Source organism: Hibiscus syriacus, unplaced genomic scaffold (assembly GCF_006381635.1).
Source record: "Hibiscus syriacus cultivar Baekdansim isolate YM2019G1 unplaced genomic scaffold, ASM638163v2 tig00110422_pilon, whole genome shotgun sequence".
NCBI lineage: Eukaryota > Viridiplantae > Streptophyta > Magnoliopsida > Malvales > Malvaceae > Hibiscus > Hibiscus syriacus.
Window position 1 is genome coordinate 1195665 of NW_024062732.1, and position 14066 is coordinate 1209730.

Consider the following 14066-nt stretch of genomic DNA (forward strand, 5'->3'; position numbering starts at 1 on the left):
TTGAAGTAAGGCAAAACCTAACTTATGAGGAGGAACTTATCCGAATCCTTGCTAGAGACGTCAAGGAACTTTGAAACAAGAGGATACCTTTAGTAAAGGTTTTGTGGAGAAACCATGGTGTTGAGGAGGCGACCTGGGAACCCGAAGAGGATATGCAACTTCAGTATCCACACATATTCTATTCAAGTAAATTTTGAGGACATAATTTCTTCTTTGGAGGGGAGAGTTATAATACCCCGAATTCTGGCTTAGAAGTTTCAGGTTTATTCGAATAGGCTTTAGAATAATTTTCCCTTAGAATATTAAGCTTTGGACTTAAATGAATTTGATTTGGGTTTGTGATGAGCCAAATAAGTCTTAAAAATGATGAATTTAATCTTGGACCAAAAGAGGAGGGAATAAGTGAGCAATTATCCCAATTTTCAAAACAATGATGAATTCCCATTAATTGGGATGATATCACCGTCTGATAATTTCATCTCTTTTTTCTCACCATTGCTTGTCTTTTTTCTCTCTTCTTCTTCATTCTCTTCTCTTCCAACTCAAAATAAAGGTTGAAGCTTTGAGAATTCTAAGCCTCCTTTAAGATTTCTAAGGTAAACACTTCAATCTTCATCTCACAAGCTTTCATTCAAGCCCCAATTTGCATGGTTTGACTTAGTTTTCCAAAGGTGGGTTTTATAGGAGTTTATGGAACCTTGTGATTCAGTCCGATTTTGAGAGAGTTTTGGATTATAGGAATTATTTCTAGTGTTCCTCTAAGTTTAAAATGAGTTAACAACTCATTTCCATGGCTTTGATTAGTGCAAGAGCAAGATGAGAGCTCAAAGGCTAGAGGCAAGGAAAATCTCACTCTTGGGTGATTCAAGAACGTTTTTCAGTAGCTTGGACTCAAGGTAACACGATTCTAACTTGAGCATACCGCATGTAGGTCATTTTATGTATTGCTTTTTTCATTGTAAATTTATATGTGTTGAAGTACTGTCTTTTTGGATTAGAATCTGAGCTAGCAATATATTGGATACTCTTGCTGTATGTTTTTAAATAAGCAAACAAGTTTATGTTGCATCTTCTTCCAGATTTATATGACCTTCTAATTTTGACCTTCCAGGATTTCATGTTGTGTACTGTCTTTTTGACTGTAAATTTATATTTATTGAAACACTTACTTTTGCGGTAGAATCTTCCAGGATTTCATGTTATGTACTGCCTTTTCCATTGTAAATGTATAATTGTTGGACTACTTCCTTTATGAAGTGGAATCTTGGCTGGCATATATTGGATACTCTTGCTATTTGTTTTTAAAAGAAAAACAAGTTCACATTGCCTCTACTTACAGATGAAGGACATGGTTTTGGGTAAACCAGCTCCTTTAGTTAGTACTTTCAGACTGAGCTACTATTCAATTCTGAATTTAATGAGCCGTGCAGAAGGGCAGGTGACTGCTGAGCATGTGATAAGGAATTCTTTCCACCAATTTCAGTATGAGAAGGACTATCCTGAATTTTTGTCCTCTTTTGCATAAGCATATTGAACATGCAATAACTTGTTGATCTTTATCTGTTTCAGGCTTTGCCTGATATAGGGAAGAAGGTTTTGAAGCTGAAGCAGGAAGCTGCTTTGCTAGATGCTTCTGGAGAGGTAATCACATTCCTTTTTTAAACCTGTTTTGACAACTTTTTGAGTCAATACAAAGATTTATTTTTATGTGCAGGCTGAAGTAGCTGAATATCATAAACTAAAGCTTGAATTCACCCAGTTAGAGAAGAAATTGATGTCAGAAATTACTAGGCCTGAAAGAGTTCTTTATCATCTCAATCCTGGACGGCTGGTATGTGCTTATTGCAGTGGTATTGATTTTTATTACCGTTTGCTCCTTAGTTTTTTAATATGCTGTACCACAGATAAGCCTATTGTTGCATATATTTATGCATCATTTTATTCTTTCTTGTTATTAGTTGCTAGTTATGTCAAATTTCATTAAGATATACACTTTTTTGCCATAAACATCCATAAGAAAATTCTCTATGTAGCAAACATTTCAGTCAAAATTTTTATATTTCTTTTGAAATGGAGTTGCCATTTATTTAAGGTTATTATGCAGCTCCTGTATAAACACGAGTTAATTTAAAAACTGTACCATTTGTTTATCCTTCCCAATTAGGTATGGCTGCAAAGAAAATGCAGCTTGTCCTTATTATTTCCATTGGTCCATGTACTGATTCATATCAGGCTTTTCTTTTGTCAGAATTCTGATAAAAAAAATTATACCAAGTTGTTATCACATCAAAATGAATGTTATTAAAATGCCATCCGTGAATTAGGTTGCTTATTTATGTTTGGAAAAATGAATTTGAGATACTGGATTTGGATTTAGTTTGCTAAATAAATTGTGGGAATGAATTGCCTACATCATGCACAATTTAGTTAAGATGTAAATGACTATATTTTAAATTCGCAAATACCTATAGGCATTTCAAATCCGTGAATTTTGAAAACAATCATGAAGGTTATATTTGCATATACTTTAGTACACAATTTATATTAATTTCAAAATCCAAGTCCCTTCTTTTAATTCCTATTTACCCCACACAAGTAAGTTTCTTTGATTTATTAACATGTGGCAGACTGCTTTGAATAGAAATTATGTTTCAGTAACTAGATAAACAGCTTACAGCTGTGTGCTTTCTGGATGATTATTTCATGTAAATACATTAATTCTTGCATATTCTCAAGAACTATTTTATCCAGTTTGCCAGAAACTGACCTTAGGTTCCAAATATTTTGCTGCCTGTTTCTGGCAGAAAGAATTTTTTTCGTAGTGTGCATGTGTGTGTATTTGTAACAAATATACATCATGATTGCCATTAGTGTTTCCTGTCTCATGGTGTCCAGGTTGTTTAAATACATGGTTCATGCTTAAATATCCTAACTTGCATAATGTCTCCTGCTATTAAGTGTAGATATACACATTATTTTTTCGGGTCACTTTATTTCATCTAACTTAGAGATGTACAGCATCAAAAAAAACTTGGAGATGTACTGTTAGTTTTTTATTTAGCAGTTTTGCAACATGGATTCTACATTGATTTGCAGATCAACGTAAGGGAAGGCAGTACAGATTGGGGTTGGGGAGTTGTAGTTCATGTTTTAAAAAGGACCTCTGCAGGATCAGGTACAGTGCCTGCACGTGGTGGTGGTTATATTGTGGATATATTACTTAATTGTTCACCCAGTTCAAGTGAGAATGGTGCACGACCAAAACCATGCCCACCCTGTCCAGGGAAGGGTGAAATGCATGCGGTAAGTTGACACAGGATAGTTGCCGAATTTAAACTTCAGCTTGGTCCTTTGAAGTTTCTGATCTTCCATTTTCTTATGCTTTAGGTTCCTGTCCAGTTGCCTCTTATTTCGGCTCCGAGTAAAATTAAAGAATTCATACCTCCTGATCTTCGGCCACCTGAAGCCAGGCAGAGTTTGTTACTTGCAGTGCAGGAGGTAGGAACTCGATTTCCGCAAGGCCTTCCAAGACTAAATCCTGTTACGGTAACTATTTATAATATCAAATTATAGTTGGATGTTTTTCCTAGTAAAACCAAGCGCGATAGAATGCTGAAAACCTTTTCCTTTTTAGTTCATTTGCTAATTGCTATTGATGATTGCTACTTGGAACTCCTGCACTTTTGTTCCAGTTTCTCATTCGAAAAGAAAATGTCCAAGATGTTGCGGAAGACGGCTATCGGATAGAGCAAAATCGCAACTGATAATTTGAGAAAATAAAATGAAAATAAAAAGGCACAAAATTTACATGGAAAACCCCTAAATAATTTAGGGTAAAAACCACGGGCAACGATAGAAGAATTTCACTATAGAAAATAGGAATTACAACCTCTCTCGATCTACTAAGGAGAAAACAATGATAATTCTCTCTTGATAAAAAGGAGAAAACAACTCTCAAGAAACTCTCTAAATTCTCTCTAGTATTAGAAGAAAACTAGAATGCTTTGGGATGATTTTGAAGCTAAATGAGCTAGGGTATTTATAGTTGAAACTTAAGGACTAATCTTATAAATACCTAAATTACAATGACTAAAATTAATTATCCCATTACCCAATTTCAACAAAAATTAGGTGCCTAATTTTGACTTTGACAAAGCACCATTTGGTGCCTAAATTATTTGACTTTAACAATCTCCCACTTGAAGATTTGATTGGAATAATCATATCTTCACACCATTCTTTCTACCTTGTACCTTCATGTTGCTTACGTTTCTAACAGGCCACAGGAGGATCGACACCAGGTAAATTTATCAGCATTGATTGCCTTCGTCATGAAATCTGCTATGTTGTCTTTGGTATGGATCTTCTGCATATCTACCGTTCCTTCTTCCACCTTTTCACGAATGAAATGGTACTGAACTCGTATGTGCTTTGTCCCTGAATGAAATGCTAGATTCCTTGCTAGATGCAAGGCGCTTTGACTGTCACAAAATAGAGAGACATACTCTTGATTGTGCCCAAGCTCCTCCAATAGCATCTTCAACCAAATTGCTTCTTTACTGGCTTGTGTAGCTGCTACATATTCTGCCTCTGTTGTAGACATAGCCACAACTGACTGTAATTTTGAAACCCAGCTTACAACTCCACCAGCAATTTTGAACACATATCCTGTAGTAGATTTGCTTTTATCCAAATCCCCTGCATAGTCAGAATCTACATAACCATTGATTAGTAAGTTTGATCCTTTGTAACATAATGCAATATTTGAGGTCCCTTTGATGTATCTGAGGATCCTCTTTACAATATTCCAATGCTCTTTGCCTGGATTCGCCATGTACCGACTAACCACTCCCACTGCTTGTGCAATGTCTGGTCTTGTGCATATCATAGCGAACATTAAATTTCCCACTACTATGCATACGATACTCGAGACATCTCTATCCTCTCTTCTTCACTGTTAGGACTCATACTGGAGGATAATTTGAAGTTAATAGGAAGAGAGGTAGAAATTGGCTTATAAATCTTGCATGTTGAATAGTGACAAGATCTTCTTCAAGTAATTCTTTTGTGAAAGCCAAATCTTCCTATTACTTCTGTCTCGGTGAATTTGCATCCCTAGAATCTTGTTTGTTGATCCCAAGTCCTTCATTTCAAATTCCCTAGCCAGTTGTGCCTTCAATTCTTCAATATAATCTTTGTTGGGTCCTGCAACCAACATGTCATCCACATACAATAGCAATATAACAAAATCGTTATCACCAGACCTCTTAAAATAAGCACAAGGGTCTGCATTAAGTATGTTGTATCCAAGGCACATAATGAAGGAATCAAATCTCTTATACCAATACCTCGACGCCTGCTGTAGACCGTACAGAGATTTGTTCAACCTGCAAACCAAGTTCTTCTTTTCTTTTTCTTCAAAACCTTCAGGCTGGAGCATGTAAATCTCTTCTTCAAGATTTCCATGAAGAAAAGCTGTTTTAACATCTAGCTGCTCTAGATGTAAGTTCAATGTAGCACACATTGCCAAAACTACTCGAACTGTTGTTAGTCGAACCACAGAGAAAATATTTCATTGAAATCAATACCTTCTTTTTGAGCATATCCTTAGACCACCAGTCTTGCACGATACCTCTCAACTTGATCGTCACCATTTCGCTTGATTTTGAAGACCCATTTGTTACCAATTGGCTTCCTTCCTTGTGGTAGTGGTACAAGGTCCCATGTATTATTTTTATGAAGGGCTTCGATTTCTTCTTGCATCGCCATCATCCACAGTGAAGCATCTTAGCTGTTTATTACCTCATGGTATGTTGATGGCTCAACGTCCTCTATTAAAAGGCAGTATGCAGTATTACCTTCTATAACATAATCTGAGTGCCAATTGGGACGTCTTCTCACACGATCTGATTGACGAGTTGTTGGAGCTTCAGAACTCTCTGGTTCTTGTTCATCATGTGCTGGTTCTGCTTCAGAAGAATCTCCTTCTTCAAACTCTTTTTCCACATGTATCTGAGTAGTCTCTAACTTTTCAGCGCTATCATCGTCTTCTTTTCTTTGTAGTTTATCTTCTACAAAGATAACATCTCTACTAATGATCACTTTACGGGCAGTGGGATCCCACAAGCGATACCCCTTTACTCCATCAGCATACCCCAAGAATTTGCATTTCCTGGATTTTGGATCCAACTTTGAAATTTCTTGGGAGTTGTACATCACGTACACTATACTTCCAAATATATGGAGGTTTGAATAATCAGCTGGTTTTCCAGTCCACATCTCCATTGGTGTCTTCAGCTATATTGCAGTTGATGGAGCTCGATTCACCAAATAACAGGCGGTATTGACTGCTTCTGCCCAGAATGATTTTTCTAGGCCTGCATCCCTCAACATTGCTCTTGTTCTTTCTAACAAGGTTATGTTCATCCGCTCTGCCACTCCATTTTTTTGAGGAGTGTTCGCCACTGTGAACTGTCTTTTGATGCTTCTTTCCTGCAAAAGTCATCAAATTCTTCGCTTGTGTATTCTCCTCCATTATCTGTTCTGAAACACTTAATCTTATTTCCAGAATCAAGTTCCACCCACGCTTTGAAGTTTTTGAAAGTTGAAAACACGTCTGACTTCTTCTTAATAGGGTGCACCCAACATCTCCTGGAGTAGTCATCAATAAATGAGACAAAGTATTTTGCTCCACCTAGGGACGTTACTGGTGCTTGCCATACGTCAAAGTGAACCAATTCTAGAACACTTTTGCCTCTAGAATTTGATGTGTTGAATTTCAACCGGTGCTGCCTACTTGTTATGCAATGCTCACACAAAGGAAATGATACCTTTGTTAAGCCTGGAAGTAGCTTTTGTTCCACAAGGACTTTCATTCCTTGTTCTGACATGTATCCAAGTTTCTAATGCCATAGCATTGCCGAATCTAAACTACATGAGGCAACAGAGGCTTCTGCTTCTACCAAAGTCTCTCCCTTCAGCATGTACAAGTTTGCAGTTATTTTTTTGCCTTTCAGCACCACAAGCGCTCCACAGAACACTTTCATGATTCCTTTCCGTGTTTCAATCTTGCTTGCATTATTATCCAACAATCCGTAGGATAATAAATTTTTCTTCAGGCCTTTCACGTGCCGCACTTCTCGAACAACTTTAATTGTTCCGTCATACATCTTCAATTTGATGGTTCCCACGCCAACGATCTCTAAGGCATGATCATTGCAACTATAAACAGATCATCCTGAGACAGGTTCATAATGATGGAAACATTCTCTTCTTGAGGTCATGTGATATGTTGCTCCCAAATCAATGAGCCATATATCTGCAAATCGTTTTCTTCCTTCCACGGTGGTTGACGCTTCACAGCATAGAGCATCTCCATCATCTGAAGTGTTTGCGTTATTGCCTTGTGGATTGGAGTTTTTATTTAGACTCCAACAATCCTTCTTCAAGTGACCCTTCTTTCTACAATTGTAACACTTTAAATTATTCTTGCTTCTCGACTTCGATCTACCATGTTTGTGACTGCTGCTTTGGCCACGTTCTGTTGATCTCCCTCTCATCGTTGTCAACGTTTCTGCTTGTTGCAGATTTACTTGTCTGTCTTCCTTGTTCTTGCACCGATTTTCTTCTTGTAGAACAGCAACTGCAACGTCATCGAAGACTAGACTGGTGACATTACTGTTTGTCAAGTTGATGATGAGTTGATCATACGAATCCGGTAGACTTTGAAGTAGAAGTTCAGCACGTTCTTGTTCTCCTATTTTACAGCTTAAGGATGTAAGCTGAGAAAATAAAGTGTTCAGTGTATTTAAATGCTCCGTCACTGAAGTAGATTCTGGCATACGGAGAGTATACAATTTTCTCTTAAGGAAAATTTTATTGTGCAGCGATGTGACCTCGTATAATTTGGTGCGATGGTCCCATATCTCCTTAGCTGTCTTCTTCTCCTCGATGCTTGACAATACTTCATCTGCTAATGCTAGATGAAAGTTTGTCATAGCATTCCCGTCCATTTCGATCCATTTGTTGTCATCTGTGAAATCCACTAGTCTTTCACTGATAGTTGCTAGATAACCGTCTTTCCTCAAGATGACCTTCATCTTCAATTTCCACAATGAGAAATTTCTCACATTGAATTTTTCAATATCAAATTTCGTTGCCATAGCTTCTATTATTGATAGCTCCCACTATTTCACTATCGTGAATAGTTCTCTAGAACCTCAAAGAATGGGTAATACCTTCTTATTTTCTTATGTTGGATGATCCACCTTTTGGTGGCAACCACAAAGATAATAAGCAGATATTACACACTCAAATCTGGCTCTGATACCAATTGTTGCGGAAGACGGCTATCGGATAGAGCAAAATCGCAACTGATAATTTGAGAAAATAAAAATGAAGATAAAGAAGACACAAAATTTACGTGGAAAACCCCTAAATAATATAGGGTAAAAACCACGGGCAACGATAGAAGAATTTCACTATGAGAAAATAGGAATTACAATCTCTCGATCTACCAAGGAGAAAACAATGATAATTCTCTCTTGATAAAAAGGAGAAAACAGCTCTCAAGAAACTCTCTAAATTCTCTCTAGTATTGGAAGAAAGCTAGAATGATTTGGGATGATTTTGAAGCTAAATGAGCTAGGGTATTTATAGTTGAAACTTAAGGACTAATCTTATAAATACCCTAAATTACAATGACTAAAATTAATTATCCCATTACCCAATTTGGTGCCTAATTTTTGACTTTGACAAAGCACCATTTGGTGCCTAATTTGGTGCCTAAATTATTTGACTTTTAACACAAGAACTCTCGATAATTAAAATCTTAATTAAAGATCAACTCTACCAAGTCTAGCAGTAAATGGATATAAATAAGTATTAAACTTTCCTCATCGGAGAATCATGCTTGCAAATTAGAATTAGGAAAGACACAACTATGAACACAGTGAAACCGTAATAATTTATTTAAATTCAAAGTCTGACCCAGTTTGGCATTGTGGTTGAAAGGAATCGCAATTGCAGACCCTTTGCTGCTTTTGTGCTTTAGAACAAATTTACCTCAATTGGGATATATTATCTAGTTTGCATTTTGTTAGTAGATAAAGTATTTGGTAATTGAGATGAAATTCAATTTTATTGCAATGCCAATTGAGCTTTAAGATTCATTCCGACTAAGATGAAAATTGCCGTAATTACCCTAGGGGCACATGTATCAGGAAAAAACTACAAGTGTCTACCTTGTACGTAACAACAGGCACTAGCCCTTATTCATGAAAAAGTGTGCGAAATTGCTAGCCCAAATTATTACAAATGTGAAATTTACAGAGCATCTGATTTCATGGTTGCATTCTCTGTAGTAGCTGTCACTTAACAAGCGTTTCCATGGCATATTGTATCCATTCTACATTTTCACGCTTCATCGTTTTATTGCTTAAAAGTATGCTCTCTATTCCTATTACCTTTGAGCATCATACATGTTGAGTAGTAGAAGCGCTTTAAATTCTAAATTATGTTCTGGTGAGAGAACCTTGGGCAAGTAAAAACTTATTGTTGATTTATATTGATTTGCAGGACATGAAAATTGAAGACCGGGAATTTGTTGAGCCAGTGAAACAAATTGAGGAACATGAAAAGAAGTTGTTTTTTACCCAGGTTTGCCATACCACTTCGAATTTTGATTTCTGTTTCTAATAAAGAATAGGCTTGCATATAATAATAGATACTGGCATGTAGTTGTTTTAAGATATCTATTAGCTGTTACACTTATTATACTTCATTGTTCGTAGTCTAAAGATGAGCATCAACTTAGATCTTTCCCGCGAAAGGCAGAGGTGAATCATGAGATTCAACAGCTGAAGTAAAAAATGCGTGATTCCCAGGTATTCCATTTGCCTTATTTATGTGGATGTCACATTACCTTCAGAATTGGAGGATAGTTATATTATAATTGGCCTGAAGCAGAAAAGGCAAAATGCTAAACTCCTAAGTTTGCTCGCTATTTTCATTTCATTTTAACACTTTGCTGAATTGGTAATCTTAGTAGATATAAATTTAATCAAATGGTTCTTTCACATGAAAGAATCAATAATGAGCAAGTAATTAATTTTTGTAGTACACAACAGATGTGCAATTTGCTTTATTTATTTTTTGTTGTTTTTCTTGTCTCTGTTTCTCCCCAGCCACAGCCAGCCTCAGTTAAAAATGCAATCACGTGCTATTTGTTAAATACTTTTGTCAAGCCTTCATCATCTTCGTATTCTTCTTCTTCTTCTTCCAGAACCTTCCTTGCTGCTTCTACCGTTTTAGTTTTATCATCTGTGGGCTCTGGTAGTCACAATAAGTCATGTCCAACGAATCTGATACAGATTCCATACTAGTGTCAGTGTTCACTCATGTTGAGACAGGTGTGCGGTCAAAAATGTCATCCAAGCAACAGAATTCTTTTGTCCCGTCTTTCGTTGCCAAAAAAAAAGGTTCTTCATGTGTCTTCTGTGTCTGTTTTGGGAGACTCATGTCTTGGCTGTGTCAGGGCCATGACCAATTTGCTTTTTTGTTTGGCATGTCACGCACATATCCAAGTGTGTCCATGTTGAACACCCATACGAGTGTAGTTTTCCATGTCGGTGCTTCTTAGTAATTTCAGAATAGCTTAAAGATGGTATTTTTTTCATGAACCTACAAACCTTCTGAATGGCCCTTTAGTCTTTATGTTTGGTAACCAAACTTTGTTAACTGCTCAAATTATATTTGTTATTCTGTCTTGCCTGAACTAAGAGTTAAAAGAAAATAATATATCCAACTTCAGAATAGCTGTGTGCCAACTGCCCCTCTGTTTAAGATGCACAAATTTACCATGTGCGGGTTCCCCCCCCCCCCCACCCCCAAAAAAAAAAAAACCACCCACAACAATGGTGCTCAGAATTGAATGTCGTTTGTAACGCTCTTTACTGTTAACATCTCATGAATTTTGATTAAAGTTTCCTTTTCCTCTTGCAGCTTCAAAAATTCCGTGATGAACTTAGGAATCGTTCAAGGGTCCTGAAGAAGTTAGGCCATATTGATGCTGATGGTGTTGTTCAGTTGAAGGGGTGGGCAGCCTGCTTGATAGACACTGGAGATGAACTGCTTGTAACAGAACTGATGTTTAATGGTGAGCTTGAACTACTGTTGCTCAATCCAATTTGTCGTGCATATGATCTTATGTTATGAATGGTATTTTCCTTGCCAGGTTGGAGTGGTACTATGTTATAGTTTTGTTTCATAGAAGGGCTGCTAACTCAAACCTTATTTGTTGGTTTCTTTTACAAAAGTGAAAAACACATGTTAGCTTTATAGGATTCTTATAATGGTTTAGTATCATTAAATTCGTTTTACAATGAATTACCAATCAAATCATATACACCCCCTCTCAACCCCCCTCCCCCACAAAAAAAAAAAGTCTAGATGAGCCCAAATAATTGTAGCCTATGATTTTATGATCTTTTGCATGTTATAGGAGGCTAAATAACACTTGGCACCTGAACCTGTTTCTTTGTTGAATCATTAATTATTCAAAATAACTTATAGAATATGCATCAATAAGGGACTTTTGAAGTTTAAAACAGGATGATTTTCATGGCTTGTTATTTTGTGATTGCATGCAAGTTCAACTTATAGAGCTAATACTGCAAATCTTTGCTCTTGGTATTTTTGAGTTTTCTATTGTGCTTACATTTTGGCTTTCAAAAAAAATTGTGCTTATATTTTAAACAAATTTTAAGTAGGTACATTCAAAGATATGGATCATCACCAAATAGCAGCCCTTGCAAGTTGTTTCATTCTGGTAGATAAATCAAGTGAACAAATACAGTTGAGGACAGAGATTGCTAAACCATTACAGCAACTCCAAGAAAGTGCAAGAAAAATAGCGGAGGTTTTTAACCTGTCAAGTTCTTTCGTTCATATGCATTATTTACTTACCATGAATAAGGTAGTTCAAAGCATCTCTTACTGGTTTCAGATACAACATGAATGCAAATTAGATGTAAAGATTGACGAGTATGTAGAATCAACAGTGAGACCACTCTTGATGGATGTGATTTATTGTTGGTCAAAGGTTAGTGCTTCTGCTAGGGAAAGGTTGCCGTGTGTTCAACATATGCATCTGGCTTCATTTTGAACTTATGTTTGGAAATATATTTCCACTAATAATTTATCTGGTTGCCTATTTACTCATTCTCAATTGTATTTTTATGCGACCTTTTGTTCTACCATTAGTACTATTCAGATATATTGTATTCAAGGTGTCTGCTCTGTTTGGGCATATTGTTTCCTTTTCAATTTCTTTATTTATTGATTTTTGGCTTTACTCTTTTTTTATTGTTTTCTTCAGGGTGCAACTTTTGCAGAGGTAATACAGATGACTGATATATTTGAGGGTAGCATTATTAGGAGTGGTAGAAGACTTGATGAGTTCCTGAACCAGGTATGCTAATTAGAGAAGCTATTTTTTCGCTCCTTCCTTCCCGTATTTATTGTGATCTGGATGCCATTCTGCTTTTGTTTTCCATTTTTCGTGATTACGACTTTTGGAAACAAAGATTTGGGAGTTTCTCTATTGACCTGTATTTTTTAGTGTTCAACTGTTTTCCAATATTGAACTGGTATGGTAACATTGTAATCTTATTGCCTTGTTTTTGTTTGGGTGAATTTCAACTTTGATTTTATTTGGATGCAAGATTAAAATTTTAAAAGGGAGGGTTATAAGACCCTTATTCGATCGAGTCATGTCATCTAACCTTTGTTCCGGCCCATTTAATAAATTTGGTAGTTGTGTGATGGGTTGTGCTTCAAAAGCATTTGTCATGCCCAGGGTGTTGATACAATCGTGTTGTGTTTGTGTCAACCCCATTTGATGTTTGTTATGCCACTATCTCGAGGATACCTTGCAACTTGTGAACGTAAATTGCCGGCCCTGGGCATGGGTTTCTCGTCTTAAAGAATTAAAATCCCTCTCTTACTCTAATGATACCTATAGTATAGATTCTCTGGTGGGAGGGCATGCCAATACAGGCTTTCCACTGCTACTTTGATTAACTCAAATTTGAAGAGAGGTGTTGAAACTTTATTTATTGTGTACCCAGCTCCGTGCCGCTGCTCAAGCTATCGGAGAAGCTGATTTGGAGAAGTTTGCTGCGGCAAGTGAAAACCTACGCCGAGGTATCATGTTTGCCAACTCCCTTTATCTATAGATGTGTTTTTTTACTATGCAATGGACATAAAGCTTTGTATGGTCTAATGATATAAGCTGACCACCATAGATTTTATCCTCTTCATCTTCTTCTCAACTTTTGCCCAGCATTTTTCCGTTCCATCCCGTTTTAGTTTCTATGGGACTGTACATCTAAATTTTGCTTATTTTCATCTGATTTGTAATAATACAGCAACTTACTAGCTTTAGATGAACATTTTTGAAATATGAAAAAAAGCTTGTTTTAACATTGGCGGAGGCATCTTTTATTACACGAGCTGTGGTTAGAATAGGGATGGGCACAGGGTGGGTCGGCTTTTTGGCCGTCCCACCCAACCTACCCGACGTTTGATGATGTTTCCCCCCCAACTGGCCACTGCCCGACTCAACCTGAACATTTCCCCCCATTTTTATTTGACAAGATAGGAAGATAATTTTTTTTTCAAAAAATATGTACAGGGGTTTTATAATAATTATTCCCAAGTATATAAGGGTGTTATAGTAATTATATGGATCGCCTTTTATTTTTACTCTAAACTCTATTTTGCCAAGACCCAAATGCCATAAATATCAACTGATCTTACCTGAGTTCAGCGTGTGTGTTTTTTTGTGGTGGTGTTGAAATGATTCTAATCGATCTGGAAAATAATATGATTATGATGCAGTATTTTGTTTTTTTCAAATGGTTTAAATCTTCGAGAATTGGTTTATTCATACGTTCTAAAAATATGATATTTTAAAAATATTCTTTTATATTGTAAAAATGATAAAAAAAAATAAGCGAAAATAGATAGCAATTGTTTTTCGACTCGTAAACAGCTAAAATGAACCG

General features: G+C 36.4%; 1 pseudogene; it reads left to right on the top strand.

The window, feature by feature from the left end:
* The first annotated feature begins 1339 nt into the window (after positions 1-1339).
* LOC120124652 lies at positions 1340-13443 on the top strand (annotated as a pseudogene).
* Positions 13444-14066: the final 623 nt, after the last annotated feature.